The following is a 17779-nucleotide window of genomic DNA, read 5'->3' on the forward strand; positions in this document are numbered from 1 at the left end:
GACAATATATAATTTAATTAAATTTCAAACATATTCATTTTTTTCAATTTATGTATGTTCTATAGTATTATCTGGCTGTGATTGTGGCCAATTCTCTAAATACACTCATTTACCACTTTATTAGGTCCACCAAAACAGCCCTGCAATAAACTTATGGTCATTTTGGAGGCTGTATTTGTTATTATGTTTCCAATATTTTGTCCATCTCATTTATGTCAGAGGTCAGACTAAAGTAGTTTGAGCTAGGTGTACCTAATAAATTGGCAGGTGTATATTGTAATTATACTGTATGGCTCTTTGGGGCACATAAAGGTAGAATTCTGTGTTTCAAGACAATAATTGTTTATTGATTATATGCTATATTATTATTTGCTCCAACAGTAAATGAAAGGGAATTTAAAATTCTTAACATGCTTTAGTTATTAATCTGCAAAGTATTTTTTCTCTAATGTTTAAAAAATCTTTTTAAAGGGGACATATCAAGGTAATTTCCAGTTTCATACATGTATTTGGGGTTTCTACTAGAACATGTTTTTTGAATATACCTGTATTCTCTCTCTGTCTGAAACGCTCCGTTTTAGCACATGTCTCTTTAAATTCCCCTCACGAAAAAGCCCAGTCTACTCTGATTGGCTTGTGAGAAAAATATGGTGCACCTTTGCAAAGGTAGTTCTCAAGTTGTGGGCGGTATATTCTGAGACTGCATGTGACATAGGAAGAGGAGCCAAATCTGGATGGTTTAATCACATGTTTTCTGATCTAGGCAGCCCACAAAAAACTGACTGGGTTGTCTTATTTCACAGTTTGTGGGTCGGTAGGCACTCAGGTTACCAAAATGTATGAGCACGGGCACTGAAAAGTTTGATTTTCATGTTATGTCCTAGTTAGAACTGCAGTTTACCTTATGTAGAATGTGCTTTTTAAGTGAATTTGATAATTATTATATGTAGAGGGAAGGAATCTACAAAACAAATATAAGTATTTTACCCAGTCCTGACTCTAGATCAAGCCCCAAGGTTGACGAAGTTGGCAAACTGCGATCTAAATCTACTGTCACTTGAGTTTGTGAAGCACAGTTTTTCCAATGTTTGCACCAACATCACGCAAAGAGAGCAACATGTCAGAAAGGTAGGAATACTGGAGGGAAACTATGACGTTGTAACGTAATATGGAGAGCATGCATTCAGTCTTTTGGCTCTGCTCCATAGTATGATAAGTGGATATGAATGGAACAGCCCATATAAACACCAAAATCATTACAGATTCTCCTCTCCTCCCTCCTCTCCTCCCTCCTCTCTCCTCCTCTCAGTAGCCCCGATCCAGCGCTGATAAAACTATCAACAGCACACCTGCACCGGGTTGGAAAGCTGTCTAACACACACACACACACACTGTAGGCCATATATGAACACAAACCCAAGCATGTGCTCACAACAATAAGCCTATTCTCTGCTGCTTTTAACTCTCTCTTTCCGACTTTTTCTGTTTCCATCACTCTTTCTCTTCTTCACTCTTCCCATCTGTCTCTTTCTGTCTTTCTTCACCTCCATGTTTTCTCTTAACACCTCTTTGTTGATTTCAGTTGAAGACATATTTAGGTTAGAAGGGAGTATCACTCAATATTATAAGATATACAGTATATCACTACATAGTAGAGCTTGTCCTTTTTGTTTCCCTCCAATGTTCCTGCTCTTCCTTTAACAGATATCAAGCTCAGTGTTTTCAGTGAGGTTCAGTTGTAAATGCTGATGTGATGATACAGACAGAGGTGAACATTCAGGTTCAACAGGTTCATTGCAGAGCACGTACTGCAGTTTAGGTAAAGCCTTCAGTAAATAAACATAAAGTGTTACAGTGTTCTTCCTGTGCCCTGCTCACATTTCAGTTTCTGTATGTTGTGTGGGGTAATGTCTTTTTGTGATATTAATCTTCAAACAGGGTTAATATACTGATAGGATTGTGCATTAAATACAGTTCTGTGGAGTTGCACCCTCTGGAAAACACTTGCGCCCAACGTGGGGCTCGAACCCACGACCCTGAGATTAAGAGTCTCATGCTCTACCGACTGAGCTAGCCGGGCTATATTTGACTAATACATGGGTCAGAATTCATGGCTGCGTTAACGCTCATGGGTTGAGAACCCTCTGAAGGGCGAAGTGATGGATTTCTGGGCTGACTCTCCTCACAGCCCACACAAAAATTTGGAGCACTTGATGACCCTTTAGGCCCTGACACATTGAGCCAATGGTTGGCGAGCAGCGTTGGCACTAGACTTCCTGTGACAGAGGCTTTCTCAGTAGCTTAAACTTTTCGAATTCCATACTTCCACTCTAAAACACTTGCGCCCAACGTGGGGCTCGAACCCACGACCCTGAGATTAAGAGTCTCATGCTCTACCGACTGAGCTAGCCGGGCTATATTTTATGGAAAATGGGTCAGATTTGTTCGCTGCGTTAACTCTCATGGCCTGAAAACATTCACGAGGGTTGAGGGTTGGATTTTTGGGTTATTAACGGTTAAGAGTCTTCTTCTTATGTGCATCCTGCCCCTAGCATTTTATGGAGGACGAAAAAGGACTTAGGTATCAATAAAGAAATAAAGAAATGTATAAATAATTACAGTAAGAAATAAATAGATATAGAAATAGAGAAATGTACGAATAAAGAAATACAAGAATAAATAAATATTGACATACATAAATAAATACAATTTTATAATTAAATAGGGTATTGATAAATAAATATCTTACATTTATTTCTACTTTTTTCAACTTTTGCTACATTTAAGAATAGTTTTTGACATGCTTCAATGTAACATTTTTTGCTAGCTACAGGCATTTTGTTAGCATTTCAGCCTTTGGTTGCATATTGTTTTCTCCTACTGTGGGCGTGGGTTTATGCTGCTGTGCACTGTACCTCTGTTGATTTGAGAGATAGCTTAAGTGTGAAGGTCCTTTGTATTGAGTGTGAACTAACACCACAGTATAGTTTCAGCAGGTTTATATTTCTACCTCTGAAATTCCAACTTTAAAAGCACTGACGCCCAACGTGGGGCTCGAACCCACGACCCTGAGATTAAGAGTCTCATGCTCTACCGACTGAGCTAGCCGGGCTGCCCAACAGAGGAAATGGGTCAGATTTACATGCGGCATTAAGTTTCATGGGCTGAGAACAGGGTAGAGGGTTGGTCACAAAAACGTTTATAGTAGGCTATTACGTCTTAACAGTTAAGAGTCCTCTTCTTCTGCACATCCTGCCCCTAGCATCATGTGACCACCATGTTCATGGCATGCTTGGGAGGAGACCCGATCTGTGGCAGTCTTCATTTTTGGCTCTGCTCTGTCATCAAGAAAACTGCTGTGCACCGTACAGGAAGGACAGGCAATTGTGGGCCACAGACACTGGTGTGTGAAGGCCCTTTATCCGTGAGCTGTTGTTACACTGGAATCTCTTCATCAGAGGCCAAGGTTGGCTGCACTTAGTATAATTGCTCGAGGACACACAGGGATGAAACCTGCAAGTAAAAGTGTATGTCAGGAGTGGGATTTGAACCCACGCCTCCATTCGGAGACCAGAAGTCCCTTTGATCAGGAAGGAGTCAACCTTGAGTCTGGCGCCTTAGACCACTCGGCCATCCTGACTGTTAAGACCCTGAATTCAGTCTGAACTTCACCAGTTACATGTACACAGAAACAATGGGTTGACAGACTCATAGGAAACTTGGAAAATGTTCATCATCACACATTCATCTATTTCTCATTGTCAGCTTTCAGAGTGGCATGACACTGCAGTTATTTCTGCTGATGGCATCATTTTTTGAGGGTCACTCCGAAATCATACTGGGAACCGAGACTTTTCCAACACATAGCTAACATTAGCTCGCTAACAGTTAACTTGTCCCATCCCATCATAATTTTAGCTTTCAACTGCACCCTTTCTGGACACAGTGTGCTAAAATAATCCTTTGACATGCTGAAATGTAAAAGTTTCAACTAGCTAGAGGCACTTTGTTCACATTTCCACCCTTGGTGGCATATTGTGGCGCGGATTGTTTTCCCCTACGGTGGGCGCGGTCTGCAACGTGTGACACGTAGCACTATGTGTCCATTGATTTCAGAGACAGCTGATGTGTGAAAGCCCTTTGTATTGAGTTTGAATTACGACTTTCTTTGTCTTTGAAGACAAGGTCAAGTTCCAAGTCAGCTGTGTAGATAGAAATATGTACAGATTTCAGAAGTTTTAAATTTCTGCCTTTCTGAAATTCCATCCCTAAAACACCAGCGCCCAACGTGGGGCTCGAACCCACGACCCTGAGATTAAGAGTCTCATGCTCTACCGACTGAGCTAGCCGGGCTATATTTGGCTGATAAATGGGTCATATTTCGGGGCTGTCTTAACGCTCATGGGCTGAGAACACTCTGAAGGGCGAAGGGTTGGATTTCTGGGCTGACTCTCCTCATACCCCACACAAACGTTTTGAGCACTTGATGACCCTTTAGGCCCTGACACATCTAGCCAATGGTTGGCGTGCATCGTTGGCACTAGACTGCTTGTGACAGAGGCTTTCTCTGTAATGTAACATTTTTTGCTAGCTACAGGCACTTTGTATGCATTTCAGCCTTTGGTTGCATATTGTTTTCTCCTACTGTAGGCGTGGTTTTCTGTGTATGCTGCTTATTGCTGTACCTCTGTTGATTTCAGAGATAGCTGAAGTGTGAAGGTCCTTTGTATTGAGTGTGAACTAACACCGCTGTATAGTTTCAGCAGTTTTATATTTCTACCTCTGAAATTCCAACTTTAAAACACCAACGCCCAACGTGGGGCTCGAACCCACGACCCTGAGATTAAGAGTCTCATGCTCTACCGACTGAGCTAGCCGGGCGATATTTGACTGAAAAATGGGTCATATTTCGTAGCTGTGTTAACTCTCATAGTTCATATTTATGGACAAAGAAGACTTCAGACGTATCACTACTTTGATATCAGTATCTGTGGTTTGGTTTGGACTTCAGATCTCTGATACATCATAAAGGTGATAGTATAATAAATGTTTGTACAGTTAACTGCTTCCTGCCACATGACCTCAGATGTCCTGGCAGGGTTTTGGGGCGTTGACTGTGTGTCCTGGGCCCTCCCGCTGTGTTGACCCATTGTAAATCATTTCACCCTGTCACCGTCGGCCAGTCAAAACACAGCGATGAATGAAGCCGTTCAGATCAGCCGGGTGGTCCTCACACACACACACACACACACACACACACACTCGCACTGTATACCCACTGACTCACACATTTGAGCACATTGCAGAGGCAACACAGTTTGGCAAAAACAGGTGAACAGAGTATGTGTGTGTGAGTGTGTGCGTGTGTGTGTTGGGGATTTAGGGTGAAAAAGAGGGGAGAAGAAAGTAGAAGTCCAGGCACAGAGAGAAAGAGTGAAGGTAATAAAAGAGCGATGGAGAATAGATGAGAGGAAACACTGCCTCCTACTGATCATTGTCTGCTACTACAACACATCAAAGAAAATAGATGGAGAGGGGAGAAACAAAACTGGTTAAATCTGTTGGGTTTCATATCACTTCCTGTTTGTGGCTCCGTCTTTTACGCCTCATGGGTTTTGATCACTGCTGCAACACTGTTCAGAATTTCACAGATGAAATAAACCAAAAAAAAAAAGTCAGGTAGAGAAGCGACAACAGAGAGATTTGAATTATTCTTTCAAAATCCCTGGTATTTGTGAGTCATACCACATTGATCCAAAAATCCTTACAACAGTGAGTTTTAAACAAACACATTAACAACTAGAAAGGCTTCTCCCTCTCTCTCTGTCGCTTCTTTCCTCTCATCTTTTGTTTCTCTTCTCCCTCAACATCTTCCTTTTTTTGTCTCTTTTCCCTTTTCTTTCTTTTCCTCTGCCATGTGTGTGTAATATAATGAGATTCCCAGCACCCAGGTGCTCTTTCTAGATAATTACTGAGTGTGTTTTTCTGTAGCCAATCTCCGAACTGAAGCAATACCAAATCTGTCAGCACACACACACACACACACACATACAAAGAGAGAGAGAGCATCAAATTAAATTTATTCCCACTATCTTGTTTCTGATTGCGAGCTATAGCTGCTCTCCTATCCTCTCTAGCTCTAGATTTTTTTTCAATCATTTTGTTGTCAATCCTGCGTTTGTCTCTTTTCTCTCATCTCTACTTTCTTTCTCTTTTCTTTTTCCATTTTCTCTCTCTCTCGTGTAGGTGTGTGTGCAGAAGATGAATCGACAAAACATTAGTCAGATGTCGGGGGGGGGAAGAGGTAGAGGCAGACAACATTGATTCATGCATGTTTTTTTGTTCTTCAAAACACCATCCATCACTGATTGGCTGAGATGATTTATTAATAAGTGTACTGACTGTAGCTGAGGTCGCCTGACTGTAGACCGGACTGACAGCACTGCATTGCGTTAAAAGAGGATACTGACTCTTTGCCAAATGAGCTTTTTGGATAATGAGGAGAGCGTTGCAGCATCACCTCTGTCTGTCCTGTTTCTCTGTGGTTTTATGATATACTGTCCTCTGAACATCCACACACGGCATGGACTACAGTATGAAACCATTGCACAATCCTGGGATGAAGAAAGTGTCTTTCTTTAATTGGGGAAAGAAAATAAGGAAGCTCTCACCTTAGTGTAACTTAGTACTTGTATAGTGTATTCCTAATATAGAGATTTTTGATGAAATATTTTACTCAACTACTTTTGGAAAAGGAAGAAATAACTGGAAGTGTACTTTCCAGTTACTTTGAAAATCCTGGTTGCTGCCTTCTTGTCCAGGTGATTGAATAGAAAATGTTGTTGTTCATCTTTTGGCTGCTCCCGTTAGGGGTTGCCACAGCGGATCATCTGAGATCATTGATTGAAAAGAAAATGTACTGTGAGCTTATAAAAAATCATGATAATTACATTTATCACAGCAAATTAAATGTATATGGTTACAGTCAAACATTACCAGTCTTAAAAGGCATGGGGGTGAATATTATATCAAGGATGTGTTGGGAAAAAAACCTTGGCGTTTCATTGTCATGGTAACACTGGTGACGGAGCTGTGATTTAAAGGTTTCTTGGCAGTGCTGTTCAAATAAACAAATGTTTATATTTGTTGAAATTTTCATTATCCCAACAGCAATCAATAAATCAAATGCTCTGACAAAAAAAATGAAAAGAATCAGGTATCTGTGGCTGTCACAGGACTGTAATAAACCCGTCCAATCATTTCATTCGGCCCAAACGTAATGATTGGACAGGCTACCTACCTGCCTGTCTACCTGCGCACTCTGCCCGTGCCCTCACTGGGCATCACCGGAGTCCTAGCTTGACAGCTAGTACTAACAATAGCCATGTTGGTTGTTTATGTTCATTATGATCATTTTGGGGGAGTGGCTGTGGAGGGAGGCCTGAAGGGACGGACTGTCAGTGTTGCCGACTTTACTTTCTCTCTAGATTTAGAGACTTTTGGAGCTAGTGCTGCGAGTTACTTTCATTGGAAAAGATTTGGTAACACCGGGCTGGGTTTTTTGGTTGGATCATTTTTAAAATCTAGTGTACTCTTGCTAATTTCTCAGTATTACCGACCCTACCTTTAAGGCTTTCCATCCTGAGAAGCAGAAAGATATACAATGTTTTGCCGTTGAAAGGGCTACTGTGTTCAACATCAACAAAATTCAGCCAAATTCAGACAGAAAGAGTGAATAAAAGGCTCCTGAAAGTGGTTTTCTAGCGGCAGAGCAATGTCACATTGTCAGTTTACATTCTAGTGTGTATAAATCTTCGAACTTTGATGAAAGATGAAAAATGGATGTAGAGCTTGGTGCCATAAACAATATGTGATCCATTGTTCATATGCTTATATTGACTTTAATGCTGAAATGTTGTTATTTTATTGTACGGCTAGAATACAACATCTCTGGCTGCCACTAGTGCCTCATTCCTGGGTGTGTAGGATCATCCAATACTGACGTGTAGTAGGTTTCTGGGAAAACACTGCCCGTGCTTTTAAAAGCATCACTGACTTGATGAGAGACTTGAGTAAAGTCAAGTAACAGTACTTCTACCTGAGGAGGATATTCTAGCCTTGTCTTTAATAGTACCCGAGGTGTTTTTGTGTCTCAGCACCAGAGAGCACTTGGCATCTCTCCGAGCTGCTGAATCTCTTGTCTGCTTGTGTTTGAATCAGTGAGGGATTGTGGAAGAGAAACAAAATCTGTTTGAGTCTCTGGGATTCAGAATGTGAACACTGAATCAACAATGCTCTCCAATCCATCAGCAACTGCTATCTGGGCAGCTGCTCAAAAAGCTTTCTGCTAATCTTTGGATACAAACGGGTTAAAAACACTTCTGTGGCGCCGTATCTCCTGAGTTTCATCCTGCATATTTTAACACATGCAGCAGCATATATTTCACGTCAGCGTCTGCCGAGCTGCTGAGTCGTCTGTCAAACTCGCACGCCGCTTGAATCAAGATCAGGATTGTGTTATTCATTGCATTCAATGAATGTACGGGGATCTGTCCTGTTGGCATTGGAGCAAGGACGTATACTGTATAGCAGCAGCACTGTGACAGCAGTTATCAGCTCTACTTCTAGACCAGGGTATTGTTTTTTCTTTCATTAAAAGACGTTAGTTGAGACATTTGGCGGTATATAAATGAAAATGCACTTTTTCATCTTAGGTTGCAGTTAGGCCTGTCAAAGTTAACACGGTAGTAACACATTAATGCAAATTTGTTTTAACGCCACTAATTCCTTTAACACATTAATGCGACTTGCGATTTTGAGGTTGTAGCAGGCTCAGTTTTAAAGCTAGATATACTGAAGATACTGGTATCATATGAAACTAGAAAACCTAAAGAATCCATTGCTACCAACCATCATCGTCTTACTAGCTTGTCGGGAAAGAGGTTAAATAACACATCAAACTTGCGCTAAATTTTTGGCGAGGAAAAACTGACCATTTTCAAAGGGGTCCCTTGACCTCTGACCTCAAGATATGTGAATGAAAATGGGTTCTATGGGTACCCACGCGTCTCCCCTTTACAGACATGCCCACTTTATGATAATCACATGCAGTTTGGGGCAAATCATTGTCAAGTCAGCACACTGACACACTGACAGCTGTTGTTGCCTGTTGGGCTGTAGTTTGCCCCGTTATGATTTGAGCATATTTTTTATACTAAATGCAGTACCTGTGAGGGTTTCTGAACAATATTTGTCATTGTTTTGTGTTGTTAATTGATTTCCAATATTATATATACATACATTTGCATAAAGCAGCATATTTGCCCACTCCCATGTTGATAAGAGTATTAAATACTTGACAAATCTTCCTTTAAGGTTCATTTTGAACAGATAAAAAAATTATGATTAATTTGCGATCAATCACGATTAACTATGGACAATCATACGATTAATCGCGATTAAATATTTTAATCGATTGACAGCCTTAATTTTATTATTATTAAAAAACACTGGCGTAGTAAATGGACCTTAAGTGAAGATTAATTTGTCAAACTACTATTTCCAGGGTCAACAATGAACTTTCACGCTCTACAAGGGAATATTACATAGTCAAAATGTTTATTTGTAAGTGAATCACAATTTTATGGGAGCTTAAACTTGTAATTTAACTCTTTTTAATTCACATATTTAATTGACCTATTTACATGGCTTCATAAGACACACCGTCATCAATCATAACTTTATTTATACATCTGCTTATCATATGTTTCTATGTGCAAAATGTCAGACAAATTGTGCACATAGATGAAAGAAAAAAATATTCAATTTTTGCAACAATTTTAATTATTTTGTTCTCCTAGACTTTCTCCAAGTAACTCAAATGTTTGTTGTCAAATGTTATAAATATTTCCTTTGGTCAGGAGGGTTGAAGTTTTAAAATGTGCTGCTGCAGTAACCGTGGACACAGACAGAGGGCGCTACATCACTGAGACTCACCACTGACACACTGCTGGACACTTGAGAGAGAAGGAGGGAGGTGAGAGGAGAGAATGACAGAGAGTTAAATGGGGAGATGGAGGGATGAACCGAAATGGAGAGAACAGAAAGAGAGAGAGAAAGTTTTGAAGTGAGAGTGACGAGATAAATGAAGCGATAAAAGACAACGTTTTAAATACAGGTGTGAATTCTTCATCACATCGCCTCTTTCACCGAATTAATTTCACAAGGCACAGCCATCCTTCTTCCTTTATCTCACTTTCCTCTCTCCCTCCATCTGACCATTATCACTCTCCACCTCCACCCGCCCTCCTCCAGCACGCATGGTTGGGTCCAGGCCATTTGCTTCCACTCCAGCAGGGCCGTACCATTAGTGACCAGCAGGGGAATTGTTGCTCTCTGCATGCAGCTGGGTCCAGGTGTGCTGATGCTTTGTCACTCTGTGTTGGTGTGTGTGTGTGTGTGTGTGTGTGTGTGTGTGTGCGTGCGTTCAGCATCAGTTTCAGTATAGTCACACATGGTTATGCTCATATCGGATATGATAATTCTGGAATTTTAAAGGATCATTTTAGTTTATTACAGCTTGTAGTGTAGTGGCTGCAGGGACAGGGCCGCGCGGTCACAACAAATTGCTAGTACGCGTACACCCTTTGATGAGCGTAATTTACGTCATGCGGACACTCGCGAAAGGTTTAACTTCGGCTTTAATGGTACGCACTGTACCCGGTGAGCTACTGGGACGCCCTGTGTTGTCATTTTTTAAGCAAAATGCCAAATTTTTACTGGTTCCACCTCCTCAAGTATGAACATTTTCTGGTTTTCTTAGTCTTCGATGATATTTAACTCAACATCATTGAACTGTTGGTCAGACAAAACAAGACACTTTAAGATGTCACCTTGGGCTCTGGAAACTTCATAATTCATAATCATTAGTGATAACCAATAGAAATGATGGACAAATCTACAAATATAAGACTTATATTTGAGAGAAGGATGCCTTTGTATGCAGGTTGCTACATATAGTTGACTGTAATAGAAGTAAACACACACACACACACACAGTGCTGTTGTAGCTTCGATCACACTCCAGCCAGCAAAGCGTGACTCAACAGAAATCTCTGTCAGTGTCTCTTTCTCTGTCTCTGTCAACAGCCCCCTTCTCATTTTCTTTCAGTATCCACCCTTCCTTCTCTATTCACTTTCTTACCCCCCCCTTTCCCCATCACTAGATACAGAAACACACACACACACACACACACACACACACACACTCCCCCTTCAGCCCTGCCCACCCTCTGTGGGCGCCGTGCCCAGAGAGAGGCAGCATGAGCTGGGCGAGGAGCCCCAGGCAGAGCCCCGCAGCCCCCTGGAAGCCTAGAAAGGAGGAGAGTAAAGGAGGGAAGTGAGAAAGGGAGAAGACGAGGTGTAGGAGGAAAAAGAGGGGGAAGGGTTAAAAAAGGAGAGGAGGGTGAAGAGAGGGAAGATGAGGAGAAGCGAGGAATCGAGCGGAGAGAGGATGAAGAGATAAGAGGATGTAAAAGCAGGGGAGACATGCAACAGAGGAGAGGATAAGAGAGGTGGGGGGAGACAAAAGGAGATTAGAAAGATAGATAGATCAATAGATAGAGATACGGAGAGAAGAAGAAGAAAGATACAGAGCAAAAGGAAAGTGTGAGGCAGAGGGAGAGAAAAAAGAGAGAGAGCTGGGCAGACAGCCAGCTCTCCCAGGAGAGAGAGAGGTCAGAGCAATGGACACATCTCTGGAGAGACTGTGTGTGTGTGTGTGTGTGTGTGTGTGTGTGTGTCGGCGAGAGATGGAGGGAGGAGGAGAGAAGAATACAGAGAAGGAGGAGGAAGAGGAGAGCAGTGGAGCGCAGAGACAGAGAGGAGGACTTGTATAAGATACATACTGAATGCCTGAAATGCGACCTTGGAAATCCATATTTGTGTATTTGTGTCTGTGTCTCCATGCGATGGCATTTTTTTCTTTTGTACTGCGTGTTATACATTTACAGTCAAGGATGATGCTGGCTTTTTCTTCTAGTCAACAAATATCCACAGGCGCAGTTTGCGTTTGTTCAAAGGGTTACTGAACCCCCTGGAAATGTGTCTTATATTTTTTATAATAACACAGAACTAATAATTTATCTTAATGATGAATAATATCAGCCTTGTTGTGTCTTCTTATTGACAGAATAAGAAACCAACAAGATGGGAAGATAGATTTGTGGTCTCTTTATTTATTTAATAACATCGGACGCTCTGTCCACACACCGTTAAATATGCACTTTCTGTTGTGCCATGTAAATAAACCACGTACCTATCAGCTGTGCGGTCAAGATCAGACTAGAGTCGTTACCACTTAAAAGATGGGTGAGTAGTACTTGTTATCTTTTGACATTTGTGTTTTTTAAACAGAAAGCACAGGTTTTATACTGTGATATTTACTGAAAATGACATAGGTTACAATAGCCTACAGCCAACAGTAGCCTCAGTAAACTTTCAGACGATCTCCTGGTGATTTCCATCCTGCCAGCTGCCGCCTTATTTAGGTGTTTGTTGTGAAATGAGGAGATATCGTACAGATAACTCCTCATTTCATCTAAACCAATCAGCCATTCCTCATCCGTTGCGGCGCTTTCACCGCAAGCAACAGGAATACACAGAAACAAGGCATCTGACAGAAGTTCAGCTCAAAAAGGCAGGATGCACAGCGCTTTGTTGTTCGCAGCCAGTTAGTTCATTCCAATAAAAAACAATGCAACAGATTTTGTCACTGACGCTTACTTGCGTTTCATTTTGTTTGTAGGGTGTAATATGTACACACATCCCAATACATTAGACCTCTCTGCGTTGTACACATTATATCCCCTCTAGATTTTTTTTTGTGAACCCCCAACCTTGAAGTTCAAACTGCGCCTATGCAAATATCATGAAAAGCCAACAGTGTGATAGTACGTCTCTCAATACTTTCTGATACTTCTGTCTGAGGCCTTCACCTTCAAGCCCACTGCCTTTTCCTGAAGAATTGTGTCACAATAAGTTCAGTCATTTCCTAAAAACAGCTAGTGTTGCAAATGTTTCACTTCATTCATCCAGCCTCACATTTTGTTCTTGTTAGCTAATTGTTCAGGAAAGGGCGGGAAGCGACATACCTGTCCTGCCTCCATCTTTTTCAGTTGCCATGGAAGCTGTAGTGGTTGTTAGGAGTAAGGAGTAAACTTGACGTTGTTCACATTGATCAAAGAAATATGTTGATTTAACAGTTGCTGTTTCTGTGAGTGGACTTACAGCAAACAATGGGCTACGTCTGGGTCTGAAAAGTGAAGCCAATGCTGAAGTGTCTTAAACTTGCATTCTTTCTAACAGCCAGCAGGGGGCGACTCCTCTGGTTGCAAAAAGAAGTCTGATTGTATAGAAGTCTATGAGAAAATGAACATACTTCTCACTCGATTTATTACCTCAGTAAACATTGTATACATGAGTTTATGGTCTCAATCGCTAGTTTCAAGTCTTCTTCAATACAGCATGATGTTCATTTAGTAAATTATGGTCCCATTTAGAGTCAAATAGACCATAAAGCAGGGGATGCTTTAGAGCGTGGCTACCTTGTGATGGGCAGGCCGCTACCACGGCGTTAACTTTAACCCTTTCAGAGTGTGTTTTCAGTTTATGAAAGTTAATTGTAACATTTTGGGCGCCTAAAAATGCCTATTCAGAGTTCGGTTGTACTTAGCTCCACACTCTTGTATCACTTCTGGTTGCAAAAAAACGACACAGCGACAGGCAAAAACCAAGATGGCAACGGCCAAAATGCAGAATTTGAGGCTTCAAAACAGCAGTCCACAAACGGGTGACGTCATGGTGACTACGTCCACTTCTTATATACCGTCTATGACAGCAACCTGTGCAGCTGCGCCAATAACACACTTGTCACTATTTTTCTGTAGTTATTTTTTATGAGCTATGTAGGAAGATGACGTCCCCATTCTTAATCCAACTGACGAAGCTCTGATTGGTCAGTTGTTTCTCTAACCAACGGAAACAGTTGTCAAATATGTCATGCAGTGGAACAACATGGCTCAGTGAAGTGTTTTTTATTATCACAGAGGAATAAGATATATCAGGCTTTGGCTACACAGACAATAGGATCAATTCATTCTTGCTTTATACGATTTGTTGGCAATAAGAAAAATTTAGAATACCAACCCTTTCAAAAAAAGACAAAGAATTATAGTGCTCAAGTCAAGGTTTAACCCGTGTTTGCATCCTTGATAACACTGAGGGCATTGTGGGTTATATGAGGACATCTGCGTGTGTGAGCGTTCATGTACGATCTGCATGTGCAAGGGCAGTGCAGGTCATAGAGCGCTGTGTGCGTGTATCAATAACAGTATCTGGAGGCCACAGGATTACGTGACCTTGCATGCCACATGTGCTGTCTCCCACTCACTCACACACACACACACACACTCTCAAACACAAAGCCCCATGAAATCCTCTGACTCCTAAGGGTCTTTATGAGGCTCTTGCATTGGTCATGGAGAGCTTGGAGACGAGGAGGAGGAAGAGGTGTAAGAGGAGAAAGACCAGAGGGGATGTTGGTCTGGGAAGAAAAAGACAAGAGGGGAATGAAGGGAGAGGAAAAAGAAGAGAAGGCAGAGAAGCGAAAAGAGGCAAATGTGGAAAGAGCAACCTTATCCGCTACATAACACATTTATATGTTTATAATTTCCTTCGCCAAAGATGATGTGGACGACTAGGAATTGGTGGAATTGTATCGAATTTCGGCTTGGATCACATTCACTGGAAACCTTTTTTTCCCATCCAGGAAGTGTGACATCCTCATTATACACCAAAGTCATAGGGAGGAGGTCAAAGTGGATGATCTGACGGATTAAGAACAGGACTTTTGCACCAGAGACCCATCTATTGTTGGGTTTAGGCCACTGAAACAATTGGTTAAGGTTAGGAAAAGATTGTAGCTTTGATTAAAGGTTCGCTGTACGATATCCAGAGCATTAATAAAGCAGCAAACAGCTATTTGCTAGGTAAAGATATAGAGGAGTAATGTCTGCCTGAGCAGAGAATGAAGTCACTCTCCCTCTGTGTGTGTGTTGTAATCAGGGCTTCTCTGTGCTTTGTTGACATCGCCGGGCCGGCCTTTTAATGCATGTTAGTGCATGTGAGCATGCCCCACTGGCTAGCTCACGGCCGCCGTTTTGCACTGCGCTCATTCGGCGGCTACAGCTGATAACGGCGTAGCACCCTTCCTCCGGTCCCCCCCCCCAACCAGGTTAACACTGTTATTTGTGTCAGCACTGTTGCATTGTTTCCACTGTCAGCATTGTTAGCTGCGAGTCGCCGTTGCCATGTTGAGAGCCGTGCTGAGGCATAGAAATGCTCCCAATCTCGTATAGACCATGGATGTATAAAGAGAACTGGATACAGAGTTGAAGGCGAGCTCACGATCATTCCTATGAGAGTTGCTCAGTGGCGCATGAAGCCAAAAAGGCTCGACTGCCGAGTGATAAAATCACCGTTGGGCCCATAGAACAAGCGCAGTAGCGTTTCCTTTAACTCCCAGCCTCGCTGGTCTGGGTATCGTTCACATGAACGGAGGAAGGGAAATAACTCTGGATTTGGCTATTAGTGCATTTTACAACTTTTAGGACCTAATCGTTTAAATAAGGGCTATTCAAGTGTTCATACGAGGAAGTTGATTTACCCAAAAATAAATTATCCGCTGAGTTACAGACGTCTCTTTCCCAAAGTAAGTCTATGGGAAAACTTTTTGGGCCAAATGGCATCATGTGAAAGACACGGAAGTTGTGGTACCACCGTTTGGCCACTTCGAAAATTTGATTCAAAGCCCTTCCTGGGGGCTTGGTATAGAGACACATTTAAATATTTAAAAAGTGTCCCATTTAGTGCTTCAAGTCAGTGTTGACTTTTTCAGTATTGAACCAAGACCACGATCTTTTCCTAACATTAACCAAGTGCTCTGTGTTGCCTAAACATAACCTTAAAAATAACCATTTTACTGTGCTAACAATGCACATTATTTTGTTTATGACCGTAGTTTTTAGGGTTCGAAGAGAGATGAACAGAACAGAGAGAAAATATATAAACAGAGCAGGAGGAGTAGGCGAATTTAAGGAGATGGTTGGGTAAAGCTGAGGCCCTGAGGGCGTTGTGGACATTATTTCAGCTGCTGTGTGTGGTCATGGTGTGTGTGTGTGTGTGTGTGTGTGTGGTAGAGGGACAGGTGAACATCTTTCTGTTATCCTCGCTTACATCTCTGTTTCCCTTAATCATTCACTCTCCCTCTCAATCTCAATCAATCTTGTGTGTCTTCAGATCGTCTTCAGTTTGCACTGAAGAGTTTGTGTGAGAGCCCAAAAATGTGTTTGTATGGTAGTTTTACACTTGGATGTGTGTGTGTGTTTTTGCATTTGTTTGAGTGTGTGTGTGTGTGTGTGTGTGTGTGATCTGTTTGAGTCTTTATATTTGTCAGTGTTTGTGTGCCTGTGTTTGTGTATGTGTGGGCCCACGCTATCCCTTGCTGTGTGTGTGTCTGCCACAAGCCCCAGTGAGATCCAGCGAGCATGACGGAGAATGACAGGTTGATTTATGGCGAGGCTATAAGTAGAATGACTGCTACTGCTGGAGAGAGAGAGAGAGTGTGAGGGAGAAAAACATGGTAGAGAGGGATGCAAAAACGGGGTTGGGAAGGAAAGATGGTGGAGAGAAAGAGGGAGAGATGAGAGAAAAAGGGGATGCAGAGAAAGAGAGAACTAAAGAGGACAGTGATGAGGGGAAAAGCAGGACAGTAAGAGAGAAGAAAGCAAAAGAAGGAAAGAGGTCAGAAAAGAGACTGATTGGGATTGTGGGAGTGGGATTAAGATGCCTATATTGCTAAGAATAACAGAAAGAAAGAGGAACAATCTGCAAGCTACTACCGGCATGAAAAGATGGATAGAGGAGAAAGAGATAGAGGCGGAGAGAAAGTTTGGTTCTTATTTGCGAAGGAGCCCCTGTGAGATGTTTTAATGACGAGCAGCGCCGGGCTCGGCTCACGTAGTGCAGCATTCTGCGAGTCTCAATAGGAAAATAACATTATCTCCACAATTACATTTACATTTTTAGACATTTAGCCGATGTTGTTATGCAGAACGACAAACACGGAGTGCAAATGAGCTTCAATTCCCAGATCGGCAACAACCGCGGAGCGAACAATATCCAGGAGAACATTCAAGAGCTCTGACGATTACTGTGACCGCCTAGAAGGGAGGAAGGAAGTGTGCTACGGAGATGATAGATGCTTTTTTTTGTTACAAATGCAGTCTTTTTTATCAAGTATTTGGTAGCAGCAGCTGTCATGTACGTGTGAGATGGGAAAGTATATTATTAACCAAATATTTCAGGGTCTTGCACTACCATATTATTATGAATCTTCTATCTTGCATTTGGCTGATTCTTAAAAACAACGATTTATACGTCTTACTGGACCAGAGAATGAACTCTCATTTTTGCAGATGATCTCAAAGGGTTAATGACCTCATGACCCTTCTTCTAACTAGTACCCTTTTCATACCAATGATCAGGGTTGGACCAGGGATACCTAACCCTGGTTGAGTCCTCGGTGTGAAAGGGGTATAGGGTTGATGTAGTTCTAAGGCTGGTTGGTTTTGATATGAAATGGCAAACAGGTGCTTTTATGGTTTAGTCTTTCATTACTATACCATACTTAACATTTTTAAATACCATTTTGTGTAATTTT

The 17779-nt window shown here is 41.8% G+C and overlaps 1 protein-coding gene and 6 non-coding genes across 10 annotated transcripts in view; 1 reads left to right on the top strand and 6 right to left on the bottom strand.

The window, feature by feature from the left end:
* wnt5b (wingless-type MMTV integration site family, member 5b) overlaps positions 1–17779 on the top strand; it is a 103994-nt gene that overhangs the window by 8288 nt on the left and 77927 nt on the right. The window lies entirely within an intron of this gene.
* Positions 2008–2080, bottom strand: trnak-cuu. The gene has a single exon. It is a non-coding gene; the product is annotated as a tRNA-Lys (tRNA).
* trnak-cuu lies at positions 2343–2415 on the bottom strand. Its single transcript has one exon. It is a non-coding gene; the product is annotated as a tRNA-Lys (tRNA).
* trnak-cuu lies at positions 3040–3112 on the bottom strand. Its single transcript has one exon. It is a non-coding gene; the product is annotated as a tRNA-Lys (tRNA).
* Positions 3531–3640, bottom strand: trnal-caa. Its single transcript has 2 exons — positions 3603–3640; positions 3531–3576 (listed from the first exon to the last, which is right to left on the bottom strand). It is a non-coding gene; the product is annotated as a tRNA-Leu (tRNA).
* trnak-cuu lies at positions 4281–4353 on the bottom strand. Its single transcript has one exon. It is a non-coding gene; the product is annotated as a tRNA-Lys (tRNA).
* Positions 4809–4881, bottom strand: trnak-cuu. The gene has a single exon. It is a non-coding gene; the product is annotated as a tRNA-Lys (tRNA).

Source organism: Sebastes umbrosus, chromosome 23 (genome assembly GCF_015220745.1).
Source record: "Sebastes umbrosus isolate fSebUmb1 chromosome 23, fSebUmb1.pri, whole genome shotgun sequence".
NCBI lineage: Eukaryota > Metazoa > Chordata > Actinopteri > Perciformes > Sebastidae > Sebastes > Sebastes umbrosus.